The following is an 18,751-nucleotide window of genomic DNA, read 5'->3' on the forward strand; positions in this document are numbered from 1 at the left end:
ATTTATTTTTATGCTATCATTTATTTTAAAACAAGAATAAAATAATGCTTCCTCCAAAATTACTTATTAATATTATTGAAAGATGCATGTTACCACTGCCATTATTTAAAGTGTTATACCACTATAATTACATCCTAAAATTATATAAAGCACTAAAACACTGAAAAGGTAAAAGCATAATGTCACAATCTGCAGAAGGAAAATTTACATACTTAATTTCTGCATATTATGGAAAATAACTCATTATAAACCATATGAGGTAGTACACTTATAATCTCCCTTTTACAGATGAAAATTTGAGGCACAGAAAGTGTAAATAACCCAGGACTTGAATCTAAACATTTTACAAACAAAGCCCAAGTTCAAACCATTATTCTATAATGATCCCTGAAGAAGATCCATTAAAAAATTATTAGAAATAGTAAAGAGAGTTTGGTAAGATGTTCAGTTACTGAAAAATGTATTTAAAAACATTCTCAGGCAGCCTGTGTGGCTCAGCGGTTTAGTGCTGCCTTCAGCCCAGGGCATAATCCTGGAGACCCGGGATTGAGTCCCACATAGGGCTCCCTGCATGGAGCCTGCTCCTCCCTCTGCCTGGGTCTCTGCCTCTCTCTCTCTCATGAATAAACAAAATCTTAAAAAAACAAAAAACAAAAAAACAACAACCCACAAACATCTAGCTCTAACTATAAGCAAATACTAAATATGAAGCAACTGAGATACAGAGTGAGATATTTTACAAATAACCCCATTTCTCTTAAAAAAAAAACCTTAAAAGGGGGGGATAAAGGATTACTGATACAAAGAATAAATGCAATGTTTGATTCTTATTTAGATCCTAATTCAAATAAACCTATCACAAATGTGTATTTTTGAAACAACTATGAAAATCTAAATCAGAACTGTATATTAAATAGCATTAAGAAATTAATATTTTAAGGTAATAGGACGGTTTTTTAAAAGATTTTATTTATTTATTTATTCATGAGAGACACAGAGACAGAGAGAGACAGAGACATAGGTAGAGGGAGAAGCAGGCTCCACGCAGGGAGCCCGACATGGAACTTGATCCCAGGTCTCCAGGATCAGGCCCTGGGCTGAAGGTGGTGCTAAACCACTGAGCACCCGGGCTGCCCCGGATGGTTTTCTTTTTAAGTGTCATTCTTGGAAAGGCAATCTGAGGATTTAAAGATAAAATGACAAGAGAACTGGGATTTGCCTCATATGAGAAAAAGAAAAATAGTTGGGCCAAATGTTGATTCTTATTGAAGCTAGATAATGGGTTCATGGGGTTCATTACACTATTCTACTTTTTTCTTTAAGATTTATTTATTTACTTAGGGGGTGGGGCAAAGGGAGAGAGAATCTATAGCAGACTCCCTGCTAAGTGCAGAGCCCCATGTGGGCCTCAATCTCAGGATCCTGAGAAGATGACTTGAGCTGAAATCAAGAATTGGACACTTAAGAGACTGAGCCACCTAGATGCCCCTATACCATTCTATACTGTGTAAGACTGAAATTTTCTAGAATAAAAAGTAATACACACACATATAAAGTGGGAAATTAATATGAAATCTTGATGTAGGAAAAAAAGAAGACAAACATTTATTCTAAAAAGTTTATTATAAAAATGTTATTTCCTCTCCAGTGAACCTATAAATTCCCATGTGATAGTTTGAAAACTCAGTATGATCCTTAAATTCATCTGAAGGGATAATATGAATGTACATTCTGAAAAGTGAGTAATGATAGTGGACTCTTGTTCTTGGGGTTCTGAGTTCAAGTTCCACATTGGGTATAGAGTTTACTTAACAAAACAACTGTGGGGAGAGCTGGAGGGAAGGATTTACTACCAGGTATTAAAATGTATTATTTGACAACCACAATTAAAACAATTTAGTACTGACACAGAAAGAAATCAATGAGAAAAGACAGAATTCAAACATAGATCCAGTGGTAATTACCGATAGCAGTAAAGGATAAAGATGACATTTCGTAGAGATGGTAAAAGAGCAAATTATTCAATACATTGAGTTAGGATAAGTACATAAGTCATTTTGGGGGGGAAAACTCTTCCCCCTCACCCTTTAACCAAAAATGTAAAAAACCAGGAATGTACAAAATTCAGCAACTTATTTTAAAACCTTAAAACATGGACATATTTCGTAAATGAATGCCAAATAGTATAAAGGAAAATATTGTTAGTTGTGACCAGATATAAACCTAAGATCACCAACCCAGGAAAAAGTATGTTTGTGGCAGAGAGTAGAGGATGCACAAGAATTATCCTTAATGTATGAAGCACTCTCAAAAATCAGTAAGAAAAAGATCTGAAAGTTTGTCACAAGGATGGCAGTGCTTGAGAGAATAATGACCATAGATATAGGCAATAATACAGATACTCCTTTAATTTAGATAGAGAAAATAAGCTTTTAAAATATCAAGAGAGCTATACATAGAAAAACTACAGCACTTTGCAAATACAGAAACAATCTTCATTGGCTTTCATATCTGTATTAAGGATGTGTTGATGCTATTTCCAATTCAGAGTGAGGATGCCATATGTCTTTCAAGAAGCTCCCTTTGCCATTCTCATCATACTGTTGAGGTGCTTATGCTATTCTGGTCTTTCCTGATTGAATCTAAAAGACATTAGCTTTGAGCCTGCGAATCTACCACGTGTAAATAAGTGGTAATAACTCGATCATAGTACCAAGTGTTAATTTGTGACCAGGTGAATCACAGAACAATTTCCCAGGCATATCTGTATCTCTGGTGGGCCCACACTTTAGCCTGTCTGAATCTATTCTTACAACAATATAAACAGCAATGGAAAATAATCATGTATATTTTTTTGCAAAGTAATATCAGATAATTACATAGTAACATCTGACAATTAAAATGTATACAGTTCTTTCAGGAAAAAGATTTACATGCAAAGAATTCAAGGAGGATCTTATCAGTAGCTCAATTATAACATCAGAATAAAAATGTTACTGGGCACACACCATGTAATTATATACCTGTTAATCCAATAAACTTCTATTAAGCTCTTATTATATCTAAGGTACTCTATGAGGGAATACAAGCTCAAATAGGACCTTAAAGAGTTCACAGTCTACTGGAAGAGACAGCATGGAAACTACTAAAATACAATGAGCATTATAAGAGAGACATGCAAATATTCTGAGAGCACCAAGAAGTTTGAGGGTAATAAAAACGTCAAAGAGAAAATGACAAGCTGGTTGCTGAAGGTTGAAGATTTGATCAGGCTGAGAACAAGTAAAAGAAAAGTAAATTACACACAGGGAAAAATATGTATAAAAACACAGAGGGATACTATGTTGAGAGCTTACTTAGAATTAGTAAGGCAGAGAGTCCATATCAGCATATTTTATGATAGACTAATCATCCATAATACTGAAAAGCAAGCTGGGATGAGAGTTACATGATAAAAATGTATTTTAGGCAGATAATTTTGGCAACGATGTTCAGAAAACTAACCAAAAAATGCTGGGAGAAAATTCTCTATGGGTCTATCCTGTCTCTATAGGTCTTAACAAATTTAGTTTAGTTTTTATTTTTTAAATAGCGAACAGTCTTATTTTTTTTTTTTAAGATTTTATTTATTTATTCATAGAGACACAGGCAGAGGGAGAAGCAGGCTCCCCGACGTGGGACTCGATCCAGGGTCTCCAGGATCACGCCCTGGGCTGCAGGCGGCGCTAAACCGCTGCGCCACCGGGGCTGCCCTTTTTTTTTTTTTTTTTAAGATTTTATTTAGCGAACAGTCTTAAAAGATAAAGATAGTGACTTTATCTTAGGGTAAAGGTTGGGTAGATTTCCAAGAAGCACCTTTAAAGGTAAGGATTTCTCAAGTTCAAGATTACTCAATTGTGATATAAACTATGAAAACAGCTTCCACCTGGGTCAATCTCCACGTTGCCCCTCGGTCACTGGGGGGACAAGCAGAACCAATGGAAATATGAAACTCATGCTGCTTGCTGTGCCTTGAGAAAAATTCATTTGTCTCTGACACAGTAGGCTCTTCTGTCAACATCTATGAAACTGTGGAAGACTAACTTGTTAGCTTGCAAGTAGGGTAAAATCCAAGACATTTCACTGTTTTTGACAAAAACAAGAGGAGACCAGAGCAGGTCACAGGAAGACCAATTATTAAGCCATGCAGTATTAAGAAACAAAGATCTCAATATTAAGTATTATCAGGAAAGGAAACAGATGTAAGAAACATTTTTTAGAGGCAAAAAGGACAAGATTTGGAACTGATTAAATGTCAGAGGTGTGAGAGAATGTAGGTTGAGTATGACTATAATGTCTCTCATTGGATGAATGATGGACAGTTATGTCGTTAACAGGAAAAGATAAGAACAAAAGGAGCAAGTGCAATGTAACAGGCCAGAGAGTTGTGAATAGAGTTTGAACATATAGAATTAAAAAGATATTAATGTAGGGATACCTACTGGATTATTGCAAATTAGGTTTGTAGTTCCATAAAGAAGTCAGGAATAAAGAAAAATTACTGAGAATCAGCTACTGAAAAAAGATCAGAAGACTGCTGGAAGACCCTGAGAACTTGTCAGGGTATCCACAAAGTCAACTTTTTTAATTTTTAATTTTCACAATATTGAGATGTTTGTTATCTGCATTTTTACTATGTTGACATTTGCTTTCATACTGCAAATTCATTATGAGACTGCTCTTACCTAAGAACAAAAAAGGGCAATGGAATCAAGTTGTACTGGATTTATCACAACCCTGTGCTCATATTAAAGATACCAAATAAATTTAAGAATTTTTTAAGGAAGTAGCAAAAATCATTGGTTTTTATTAAACAATGACCCTTAAATATACATCTTTTTAATTCTGTGTATGAATAGATTACAATGGTTTCCTGAGAAAAAGCACCTTTGCAGTTGAGTTTCTATATGAACTGCTCTTTTTATTTAAAAAAAAAAACAAATTTTTATTTGAAAAAACTGATTGACAGACAAATGATAGTTATTCAGACTTGGGTATTTGGCAGACATTTTCTTGAAAATGAAAAAAAAAGTAAGACTGTCACTTAAAAAAATAACTGTCAAGAATATTGCTAATAATAAAATTTGAGCTTTTAACTGAAAATTATAATTGTGTAAAACTTGTATACACCACAGGGAGATTCTCAATACATAAAAGACCATTTTCTTACGATTCATAGTGATATTGAAAAATGAGACCTTTTGCAAACGTTTGCAAGATCTGCGTAATAAACAAAAACTCTGCAAATGACCAACGCATCACAGTAAAAGTCATGTATGGATAGAAGAGTTAAACAGATCAAAAGATTTTTTTTTAAACATACAGCTTAGTTGAGATATAGTCCATGTACAATTAATATTTAAAGTGTACAATTCAGTGACGCCTGGGTGGCTCAGTGGTTGAGCATCTGCCTTCAGCTCAGGGGTCGTGGGATCAAGTCCCACATTGGGGCTCTCTGTGGGGAGCCTGCCTCTCCCTCTGCCTGTGTCTCTGCCTCTCATTCTGTGTCTCTCATGAATAAATAAAATCTTTTTAAAAAATTAAGTGTACACTTCAATGGCTTTTAGTATATTCAGAGTTGTTCAAGCATCACTACATTGATTTTAGAATATTTTCAACCCCCCACCAAAGAACCTCTTAACACAGTCGTCACACTCACACCTCATACCCAGAATCCTTGGGCAACCACTAATATATTTTGTCAGTAGAAATATGCATATTCAGGACATTTCTCAGAGATGGTTTCATAAAATATATGGGCTTTTGTATATAGCTTCTTCCATTTAACATAATGTTTTCAGGGTTCTTCCACATTGTGGTATGAATCAGTGCTTCATTTCTTTTTACAGCCAATATTCTATCAGATGGATACTCTACATCTACTTCTCCATTCAATCAGTTGATGGGCATGGGTTGTTTACATGTTTTTGCTATTATGACAAACATATGAACATTAGTATACAAGATTTTATGAACACATGTTTTCATTTCTCTTGGGTATATACCAGATTTGCTGGATCATATAGTAACTGTAGCTTTACCCTTTTGAAGACCTGTCGGACTATATCCCAAAGCAGCTGCACTATCTTGTTTTGTTTTTTTAAAGATTTATTTATTTTAGAGAAAGAGAAAGGGCGTGCACAAGTGGAGAGCAGGGTAAAGAGAAACTCTTCAAGCAGACTCTCCACTGAGCGCAGAGCTTGAAGTGGGGCTCATCCCATGACCCATGAGATCATGGCATGTTTTCATAGCCATACAAAATAGTATAGAAGGGTATAAAAGAGTTCTTTGCTTTCTAACTTCCTAACACTGAATTCTAATCAGTTTTTTTAATACAATGTGACAACAAATGTAACTTTTATTTTAACTTGTATTTTTTATTGTTAATTAAAGTGAGGAGCTTTTCATTTACTTATAAACAATTCATTTCTTAGGTAAACTGAATTACTCATTATATTTTTTATTTACTTTTCAGTTGGGTTTTTCTTTTCTTCTTAACCAATGCAAAGAATCCGAGAATCTGTTTTCATATAAGGGACATACTACCTCTTTTTCTGATACATCTTGCAAATATTTTCCTTGTTTTCATTTTATTTTCCTTCACCTACAATCCTTTGGCCTTTTAATCTATTTTATATCTTTATAATTTATGAGATTAGAAACAATAAAAATTGACAGAAAAAGCTAAGTCAGTAAAGGGTACAGAGAAAGGACATCAAGGAGTTAATAAGCAAAGAACAAAGAGTATCATTTCTCCTGAAAGATAATGGAAGAAAGAAAAATAAGTTTCAAAATTGAGAGAGTAATCAACAAATTAAACAAGTGGGTCAATTACGATCCAGATTTTCAACAGTCATTGGATTTGACAACTATATTTTTTGTGACCTTTGTAAAAAAAAAAAAATACCATGTTTCAAAGGGAGGTAAAATTGAGACCCTAGACTGCAGGTATTGAATAAACAATGAGTGGTAACCTCGTACTAAATTTAAAATACAGAGGTGCCTGGGTAGCCAGTTAAGGGTTCAAATCTTGATTTCAGTTCAGGTCATGAACTCAGGGTCCCGAGATAAGGCCCAGTGTCTGCTCTCTATTAAGCAGGGAGTTTTCTTAGGATTCTCTCACTATCCTTCTGCCTCATCCATTCTTTCTAAAATAAATAAATAAATCTTGAAAAATTTTTTATAATATTCTGTCTATACATCTCATAGAGAAGGGAAAGGGGGAAAAGGATAACAGTTTGAGGTTCTAGAGAATGAAAAAGACGTCATAATGGAGTTAAAAAGATAAAATTATATAAACAAATTTGAAGAGAAGATGAAGTGGAAACCTGGTGATTTCTATTATATTTACAGAGCAGGATATGAAGTTGCTTGGTGAGGGTAGGGGAAGATAATGCAGGAAATAAAAATTTGAATAAATACAAAGAAAAATGACAATTGGGTAAGAAACAAAGTACTGTAGATGCAGACATGTGTCATTCCTTTATAATGCCTAGAAAATGTCTTGCATATAGATGGACTCATTGAATAGGTTTATAATTTAATTTTGGATAATTAAAGAACATATGCTTTAGGAAATTTAGGTTTGTTTTTTTTTAAAAAAAGATTTTATTTATTTATTCATGAGAGACAGAGAGAGAGGCAGAGACATAGGCAGAGGGAAAAGCAGGCTCCTTGCAGGATGTGGACTTGATCCCAGGACCCCAGGATCATGATCTGAGCCAAAGGCAGACACTCAACCACCTAGCCACCCAAATTCCTAGCCCTGGAAATTTAGTTTTTATATCAGTTTTTAATACATAAATTTTATGTAACCAGTATGCTAATATAACTACATTGTGATGTGATATTTATACTTAGAGAAAAGTTGCAGAAATAAGATAATTTCCACATACCTTTTACACAGTTTACCCTAATATTAGCATGTTATACAATGATAATTATCAAAATCATGGAACTGCTTTTATATTTTGAAGTGCTTATCCTGTATATAATTGTAAAAATCTGAATTATAAAGCAGTGTTTTCAATGCAAAATTTGACAAGATTTGTTCTACTTATTTTGGGTGATAAATAAAAGAATCACATTTCTATTTGCAAGCAGAGTAGAACATACAGTAGTGTTTTCACCTATCAATTATATTCCTCAACTTTCTAGAATGCATTCCTATTTTGGAAATGAGTCTCGTTCAAGTGGATGAATAATAACGTATTTATTTAAAATTATATAAGACATTAATTTTCAAAAGAATTTCTAGAGAAAATCTACAATTTTCAAAAATGTTACTTAGGATGAGCAAAGTGAGGGTCTGAAAACCAAGAATTTGTAAAAGACTCACCTGTATAATGTATTATGATTTTCACCTAATAGTCTTAATATCCTAAGGTATAAAAAAGTGGTAGATAGAAAGTTAGACTGAATTAGAATTGGTGGACAGCCATTGTGAAATTATAGGACACAAAAATTGAGAGGAAAAATTTAAGTGAGGTCAGATGCATTATCTAAGTGCAGTAGAAAGGCAGATTGGAAGGCGCTGAAACTTAAGAGGTACAAGGGGTAGGAGAATTCTATATAATCAAAGAACTGAAATAATACGAGAAAAGTCAGGGAAAGATTACAAAGGATGAGAAGCTTTAGCCAAACAGCAGAATGCTAGAACTTTAGATTTCATACACAAAACCATAAGGGATGATAATGTAGAGCATGTAGACATGAGAGCATGGGGCTAAAAAAGAATCACATTCAACAAACTCTGAAATTAGGATGATTACTAAGTTACAACAATGAAGTCAGGCCACCACCTGTTAGATTATTCCTTACCTTCCAATTTGGGAATCCTTAATAGATACCTATACTAGCCACAATTCAATTCACTTAAACATCTTTAGACTATTAAGATATAAAAGTTATTAAAAAGGGCATTTTATCCAACTTCTGTTGGACCCAAATAAATAACACATACAAAAAAAGTGTTAAAGAAGAAATGTTAAATTATCCTGAGAATATTGGAGCAGAATTGTCATTTCACAATTTTTTCTTAGTTTTCCAAATAACGCCTAGTATTATTAACTTGAAATGGAAGTAACGTAAATGAGTTACTCATAAAAGTTTTATGTTTTCAAAGAGTAAGATAAGTGACTTGAAATATTTTAAAATTCAAGAAACGTATTCCAAATCAATGCTATAAAGAAATATTAAGCATTCAATAAATGCCTACTAACTCAGCATGGAAGGATCTGAAGTACATGTAAAAATCATGCTGAGATTTAATATAAAGTCATTGTTCTGAGGAGAGCAAGTAGAAACAATAACTGAGACTATAACTGATGTGAAAATATGAATGGAATTTTTATTAAAATAAAAAGTACTGATTATCATAAATGCCCCATTTATTAGACAGAGTTGGGATTTAAATAACAATAACAAATGATCATACAGGCACTAAGTAACAAAATATATAGTAAAAAACACATGCAACTATTACTTTAAGAACTGTAAGTCTTCATTTAGTTCACTTTTAACAGCTGTAACACTATGTGGACCTCACCCCCAAGGAGTCAACTGGTATTAAAAATTACAAGTTATTAAGAGACACACAAAAAAGTTCATTATTCATAGAAACTATTATTTTGTAAGGTCCACAAAAAATAGAATATTTCAATTACAGGATAATTCATAACTCATTTCTAAGAAATAATAGGTACACAATGGAAATTCCTTGATAGCCAAGACATGTACATAATTAAAGAATGCAATTAATTTAATGTATGAACTCTCTCTTGCAAAAAAACAATCTCTTTCATACATTGATTATCAATTATTTCATACATTGATGTGTCAGCATTATGGCTAAACCTCCCAGTTTTTCCAGAATATAAGTAAAAACAAATACATATCCTTTCAAACTACATATGTTAGAAATCTAAACCATTTCAGAAAGTTGAGGGGAATTGACTTTATCTTTTGGCATGAGTGGGGCAGCAAAGTTTAAGATTTTTCTAATATATAAATGTGATTGATTTTACATTTTTACCAAACCCCAAATTTGCAACTTCTACACACATTTCATTGTGAATTTTTCATAATAATGTATTGTTTGAAGAAAACAATAATGTACTTAAAAAGGAAACATGACTAAAAAGCTACCCTGAAACTAATAGTTTACCGTATCTCCACAATAAAAATTTCAAGAATATTTTAAAATATGTTAACATTACTCCATATGATCTTTAAAAATATTAATAAAAAATTCTTAATAATAAATAATTCTTAAATATTTTCTACCCTAAACACGGAAACTCATTTCTAATCATAATCTATTGGAGCAATTGTAGAAAAAAGGTTCAAAAGATGTTGCCCAGATTTTCAAATGCTATTCCAGACATTGTAGGCAAATGTATTTTAACAAGTAAAAAAGTTGGTCAAGCTTATGAATCCTTAAGCTAGATCTGGTTTTCAAAGAAATAATGCTAACTGGCATCTAACAATCTATATACCACACTCATTAACTTTTGTTCCGTGATGTTGTCATTTTTAGAGGTTATCTTGCGATTAAAAATTGAGTTGACTAAAGTCTAAAGACAAATCATTTTGTGTTACGTGGTCACAAATTTCCTTAGTTTTTCTGTTTGTTGATATGTTTTAATAGCTTTATAGAGGTTTAAATAATGCCAAATTATTTGCACAAATTTAAGATATAAAATTATGTAAGTTTTGACCTACCTATAACCCAAAATACAATTAGTTTTTTTTTTCTTTTATGGATCATTCTACTGGTGACTTATCTCAGCAATCTGTCCACTTAATTTTCTTCAGTGACGTTTCATAGTTTTAAGTAAACAAGTTTCATATTTTTGTCAGATTTGTCCCCTATATTATTGATGTTATGGTAAACACTGCTTTTTGTTAAATTTCAAATTTTTTATTGCTAAAGAAAAATACACTCGATTGAAAATACTGATCTTGAATCCTGTTAATGTGCTAAACTCAATTATTAGCTCTAGGTTTTTTTTGTAGATTCCTTAGGATAATATACATAGAAGATCATATCACTGGTGAATAATGACAGATTTACTTCTGCTTTTCTAATCTAGATGTTTTCCTTTTTATTGTCTAACAACTCTGGCTAGAGCCTCCACTACAATGTTAAATAGTGGTGAAAGCAGACATTCTGGTCTTGTTCCTAATCTTAATGGGAAAGTATTTAGCCTTTCAGCAACAAATACAATGTTACCATTGGTTCTTAATAATGCTATCTGCCAGGCTGAGGTCTCCCCAATATTCCCAGTCTGTAAAGTGATTTTATAAGGAATCAATGTTAGATTTTGTCAAATGCTTTTTCTGCATCTATAGACATGACCATAGAACTTGTCTTAATATTTCAGGTGAGACAATTAATCTACTATTTGTTACTCCATTTGTCAGAAAGAGGGAGCCTCAAATTCCTTTAGTTTTAAAAAATGAAAAATACACTTTGATTCACTGAATATGGTCAAGTATGTAAATATATAGCTCATAACTGTTAGATAAGGATGTTTCTAACTCTTCATCTATTAACAAATTAGCAAGCCCTCAGATAAAATGACTAAACTCAGTGTAAATGGTTACAAATATCCTAGAGCAATATATGGTATTATATTCCAATATATGGTATAATGAGCAGTAAAAACATTTCAGGCAGAAATCTGAAGCAGATCAATGAATTCTAGCAGAGCTACAAAGTATAAACATGAAGTCCACTTAAATCAACAGCAGTTATCATGGTTATGTTAAAAGCATGTGATGTAAGATATTAAGAGATGAATGATGCATACATAGCCTGATCTAACATCAGTAAATGTTCATAAAAAAGTACATTATGAAGTATTAAGTTTAAAAAGAAACACTTCAGTGAAATGATAGCAATCATCTTTCAGAAATGACCTGATGAAGAGAATATTCATTGCTGAACACTTAATTATTTAGACATAATTAATGTTCCAAATGGAATACATGGTGTGAACAAGAAATTGTGGTTTGATGTGGGATTGGCGAAACGGGGGGGGGGGGGGGGGAGAAAAAGACTTCAAAAGATCAATGAGATTAGCTTCCTTAGCTCTAATTTATGAATATGGAAACATTGTACCTATGGGAACTACAGGGTTAGGTTCCTGCAATGCCTTGGTTACATTATTTTTCAACCAATTAATATCAGTACATAATTTTGTTTTTTGTGTTTTGTTTAGAGAGACATTATTTTATTTATATATACAGATATAAAAAGCTGTATATATAGCTATATATAAGCATACATACACACATCATAATATTTGATTTGTTAACACTGAATTCACAATCAAAAGCACTATAACTCATGCCAGAACAAAGCACATCTAACAAAATTTTCTCTAGAGCACATTACAGCCTTCTGGCACCTAGGAACACTAGACTTCGTTTTAGTACTATGCTTGATGGCCTTTTTAAACAACAAAATCACAAAAGCACAAAAATGGGAAAATGGCACTAAATATACCATGTAAAGGATAATTGTTTATGAGTATCATGAAACAAGAAGGTAAAGTGTTACTTCAGATGGTAATGTGCACATCATCTTTTTTTTTTTCCTGTTCTGTTTATAACTGTGAATGACTGCAAAGGTGCCCTGAGTACGGATTTGGTATTTGCAAGTAAATTTTTACTGAGTAGGTAAACTTGCAAACATAGTATCTACAAATAATGAGGATCAACTGTATATATAGTGGGATCCCCTATGGCCTTCATCGGTGATTTTACATCAGTGGGTCTTGGTTGTTTTTTTTTGTTTTTTTTTTTTTTGTTTTGTTTTTTAGACTATGATAAAAGTTAAGTATTCTCCAAAAACCCCACATGTTTAAATGTAATCCTTTAATGGATTTATGGGCCTCCTATAGGTCCATAAACAGACTTCCATTCCAACTGATAATCCATGAACCACAGTTTAAAAATGCCAGTTTTGGGATCCCTGGGTGGCGCAGCGGTTTGGCGCCTGCCTTTGGCCCAGGGCGCGATCCTGGAGACCCGGGATCGAATCCCACGTCGGGCTCCCGGTGCATGGAGCCTGCTTCTCCCTCTGCCTGTGTCTCTGCCTCTCTCTCTCTCTCTCTCTCTCTCTGTGTGACTATCATAAAATAAATAAAAATTTTAAAAAAAATTAAAAAAAATAAATAAAAATGCCAGTTTTAAAGATTATAGGCAAATTTTTAAAACATCCATTGGTAACTATTTTAGATTTCAACTAATGCTTAAATATTCATATTTACAAAATAGCTATCATTATGCCTATCAGCTTACATTTTCTGAATGCATAGTACAACAATGATTATAGTTTACCAGCTAGATACAATATACAGTGTCATAGAACATAAAATGCATTTGCAGTTTTCACTCTTTCCAAAGCAAATTTTCCTTGCCTTTCTTGCAGAATTACTATTTTAAAAAATCTACAGAACATAACCAGACAAGCAATACATAAACTAATTTGGAGAACTCTTCATGCTTCTTAAAACACTCCAATTTGGGGACATGAACATATAAAGTGTGAAGTTGCATAGCACATTGATATTTATATCAACTTTATAATTTTATTTGGTTCTCTACATATGAAATATCTAAAAATGTTGATTGTAATCCAGTATCCCTTCACTCTCAAAGAAAAAGTTTTACTGCCAAAAACACTTCCATTTAAATTTTTTTTTCCAAAAACAATTTTATATCTGTTTTACAACTGACACATTAACTTGGTAAATGTTTGCAAAGTACTAACAAGAAAGCAAGTGGTATTTTTTAAAAAAAGAGAACAGAGAAAACAAATATCAGCAATTACTTCAGCATTAACCAGTAACAGTTAATCAACAAAGGAAATTATACTTTCTATAATTATACATTATCATATGAAGAATTGCTAAGTGGAAATGTTCTATATTAAAAATTTCAAAAGGTACTGGATATTTAGTATGAAGACTAAAAAATAACTTTTTACATTTAAATACAGAGAGTTCAGACATTGAGAATACTTCTTAATGGCTAAAATGATTGCTTAGTAAGAAAAGTTGAGAAACTGTCTTCTGATAAAAGGGACAGGAGACTGGGCAGGAATTTGAAGATCGGAATAAATTATTTAAGTAAATTCTGAAGAAAATAAGAAAAGTGAATAAAGGAAACAAACTGGGTCATAATGCCTCTGTACAAACAATATGATTTTATGCAAGTTTCTACCCACTGCTTATTCTGTTATCATCTTGATTTCTTCTGGCATGATATGCAATTTGGAATAACTACGATTCAGAATATCCTAAGTAACTAGTTAATATTTACAAATTTTGTATGTTGCTAATTATTTTCTCATAATTATCCATGTCAGACAGTTCTAACTATACTTCAGGAAATGTGGTTATATTTATGAATGGATCTGTAGAGATGTAGTAACCATCTGCTGATATATCTATAATAAGTGTTTCTTGATAACTTATGGAAAACAAAAATACCTTCATCTTCCTCATGTAGCCAAACACAGGATAAAGAATTTTTACCTCTGAGAATGGAAGGTTTAGTCTATTTCTTATCCCTACTATGAAATACATGTAATGCAAATTATATATACATTTAAGTGGGTATAAAGGGTTTTTAATATAAAATTATATTAATAAACTAATCCATATGCGTTTGCGCAAACTATTTTATATTCTATATATATATAAAAATTTGAAGTGGACAATAGGCTTGTAATAGACACAGATGTTAATATTAAATCAATTGTCCTATATATCACATAGAAACCTATATAATGCTAAATGAAGTAATTTCCCTTAAATGTTCCATAAGGTCAACTTGCATTATGAGTTATGCCTTAAAACATAGGATTAATAATACCCAAAGTATTACATAAACCCTGTCATTTGAAATCAGCATTTATGGATATGAGTGAATTCCATAACAGGTAATATAGATGTATACTCCAATTTTGCATCTGTCACAATTATGAGATAGATTCCGTTTTTAAACTATTATAAATAAATGGCAAATTAAGTCCAGTTTTATAGTTTACATTATAATTCTAGTTACTGAGAAATACGTTCACTTCAAAAATTCTAGAATTATTTTTATTCTGTGCATTAAGTAGATTTTTTAATAAGTAATTTATTTTATTATTAAAGGTTATTACACTTTTATTTTTCAATGTATTATGAAATATATACATATGGCTACAAAATTTTATCCATATAAATAGGATTTCATCCTAGATACTCCAATCCCAGTCTAGCACTTTTTTTTAGTTTAACATATAAGGGTGGGGAGAAAAATATTCAGAGTCATAGACCATAAACACTCAAATGTGACAGAAAATATTTATATTATCTGCTTATGCTAAATTCTAGTCATTGGCACTGTATTGTCTAGTTTTGTTAGCCACCTATGTAAGGCTTAACAAATTGCAGTTTTGAATTTACTAAAAGCACAGCCCTGCACTTCCTATAAACAAGTATTAATTCAGAAACCATCAAGGATTTGATAGTCCTACATAATTAAATTAGTATCTGCCTATCTCTTTTCCCCTTTTTTCTCTACACACACACACACACACACACACACACACACACACACACACACACACAGTGACATGAGGACATGAGACCTCTGGATCAGAGACAAAGAAAATTTATTGCTCATGGCAAAAACAGCAGCCAGAGCAATAACTTAGCGCTATTTCCCTGAGTTCCAATCCTCATGGGGCAATGCAGTGAAGGCTGGATATTACTGGCACATGCAGCAGAGAGCAGCACAGAGTAATCCTAAAACTAAGAAACTCTGATCTTCTAAAGGTTTCTGCTCTGCTCCAGAAAAGAAAGATAGTGCCTTACTCTAGTATAAAGGCAGATCTCCTACAGGAAGGGGGAGGTGAGGTCTTTTAATTTTAATTTTGGGATGTCTCCAAGGATGGACACATTACTAGTTTCACTACCCAGTAATTTCTCCTTATACAAAACACCCGCAATGTAAATGCCTTTGCTTAGAAGACTTATACTGTGCAGGCATGTGAAAAATGCATGAACTATCTCCCAACACTCAGTTTTCCATCTTGAAATGGGGGTAATAACAGATGAAATGAAGCTATATTGAAGTATTTTAAGGTTTAGAGGTAAGGTGTCCAATGAAGTGACCAACATATAGAGCAATTATTTGAGACAGAAAGACTTGAAATAGACTTGCTAAAGATGTACTGAACATTAGAGTTCTTGATTCAGTTGATACAAAATTAAAAAAAGGAAAAACCTTTATATAACAAGATGCAAACTATCCTATGAAATGAGTATTTTATAAAATAACTAAGTAATATATCTACTATGTGATCAAGATGGAGAAGATTCCCCATTTATACTAATCAACATCTTTCAGTGATTTTCAAGTAGTAGTCTGTGATGCACTAATGGATGATGATAATCATAATGGGTCACAGCCATCACTTTTATATCTAACAGAATAAAAAAACCAAAGTGCCCTGCAAGGTACTAAGGGTAGAAATTATTTAATGAAAAATTTTAGTTATACACACACACACACACACACACACAAAGCATCTTTAGAAGTGATGTAAACTGCATTTCTTACTGTGGATTGACAAACATATGTATTTAGTTATATGATAAGATAAATAAGATATATTTATATAACCAAGTTTATAAAAGATAAGATATATAAATATCTTATATATAAGTTTAAATAAGTTTAAATAAATATATAAGTTTAAATAAGATATATAATAATAATATAATAATTATTATAATAATATAATAATAAATAAGTTTAAATAAATATATAAGTTTAAATAAGATATATAAATATAACCAAGAATTGGGAATTTATAAATAGTACCTAATGTCCACTAACAAATAATTATTGCTTAAGAAAATAAAATTGAGAAAACTTCAGTTGTAAATATAATGAAAATTAGAAAGAATATGGATCAGCTGTCCAACTTGAACTGAAGACAATATAAAAGGAACGGGCTAAAATTGTAATAGAAAAAAATGATGGTTGAGAGATCTAAAAAGCTTAATGGAAAATCTGAATAATTTTTTAAAACCTTCTAAGGACAATATGCTTTTCTGTTCAGCTTCTGAAAATTCTATCTGTAAATTTTCCCCAACTCATCTGGATCCACACTCTACATTTCTAGCCACACCACTACACCAAAAGGGCTTATAATAAAACAAAAGCAAGCCTAGCCTACAAACATTGTATCATTAACTGTTGACTGCATAGGACTAAGTATAAACTTTATATATCATCTAATATGTTTTTCTTCCTTTCCTTGGGTCATTTTATTATCCTTCAAGTGGCAGAAGTTTTTAAAAAGCTGACTTATACATACTTTGTTAATAATTTTAAAAAGTGAAATGATAAAAAAGCAACTAGGTGGTTTAACCTGTAGAAATAAACTTAGTCTGGAAAGCTGTGCTTGAACACTTAGCATTACTTATCAGTGTATCAAGCCATGTGAGCGTGGCCAAATAACAAACTCCCAAGATATGCATATAAAATTAGAAAAAATTTGACCACAGTACAACCAAATCCACAGAATGAATAAATACTCAGAATGAAGTTTTACTGATTTACCACAGTCCTCTGCTTGGACTTAATGCATTAAGTGCATATGGCTTAAATAATCATAATCACACACAGTGGAAGCCGTGAGTGAAAAGTGAGAAGCAGTAAGATATCTAGCAACTCAAATTTAATTTAAGTGCTAATAGAACTTTCCCTTTGAATCCGACATGGGTTTTTTACTTAGATTTTAAAAACTATAATTAAAAATAGAAAGATGCCATGAAATTTTGGAACCATAATGAGCCTAAGTAATCAAGATTAAAATAATCAGTGAATAGATTAAGAAGTTGAAGCACTTCCCCAAGATCACTTATCTACTTGATGGTAGAGCACAGAGAAGATCTATCTTGTGAGCTCCCACCGTAACTGTCACTTGTTATGAGTGCTTCTATCATCCAAGAGGTTTACAAAGATTTTCTTAAGACTATACAAAAAGATGTCTTCCTCCAAAGAACCACAAAAGAGTTGAAGTAAACTTCATGTTTTTAGATTACCAGTATTCAGAGGTAATATTCATTCAAAACAATAAGTGTTTTAATAATAATGATAATAATAATATAATATTCAGGGACTTAATGGTTAATTATCAAAAAATGTGATGATTGAAGAATCTGGGGCAACCCTGATGGCTCAGCGGTATAGCGCCACCTTCAGTCCAGGGCGTGATCCTGGAGACCCATGATCGAGTACCACACAGGCTCCCTTCATGGAGCCTGCTTCTCCCTCTGCCTGTGTCTCTGCCTCTCTCTCTGTGTCTCTCATGAATAAATAAATAAAATCTTAAAAAAAAAAAAAAGATTGAAGGATCTATGTCATGAGGAAATTTTTACTATTGATAAAGGAATTATGTAGGAGTCAAAAACATGCAATTTTTCCAGCAAAAGAAATCACACAAACACTGGAATCTTTCTGTGAGAGTATTTGAGTCTGTGCATGTGATTCATTTCAGCCAATACTAGGTTTGCTATACTGACAAAAAGACAAAAATTACTATCTTGCCTCTGGCTGGAACTTATTCCAGATGCTCAGGGGAATGATGAGCTCCCTTTTTCCTATTCTCATATGAAACTTATACTCAACAGTAGTAATC

The 18,751-nt window shown here is 32.3% G+C and overlaps 1 protein-coding gene and 1 non-coding gene across 4 annotated transcripts in view; one reads left to right on the top strand and one right to left on the bottom strand.

The window, feature by feature from the left end:
* ADK (adenosine kinase) overlaps nucleotides 1-18,751 on the bottom strand; it is a 494,505-nt gene that overhangs the window by 275,273 nt on the left and 200,481 nt on the right. The gene's annotated exons all lie outside the window — the stretch shown is intronic.
* Nucleotides 11,927-11,993, top strand: LOC129510033 (small nucleolar RNA SNORD2). The gene has a single exon (XR_008664490.1). It is a non-coding gene; the product is annotated as a small nucleolar RNA SNORD2 (small nucleolar RNA).

This window comes from Nyctereutes procyonoides, unplaced genomic scaffold (genome assembly GCF_905146905.1).
Source record: "Nyctereutes procyonoides isolate TBG_1078 unplaced genomic scaffold, NYPRO_anot_genome, whole genome shotgun sequence".
NCBI lineage: Eukaryota > Metazoa > Chordata > Mammalia > Carnivora > Canidae > Nyctereutes > Nyctereutes procyonoides.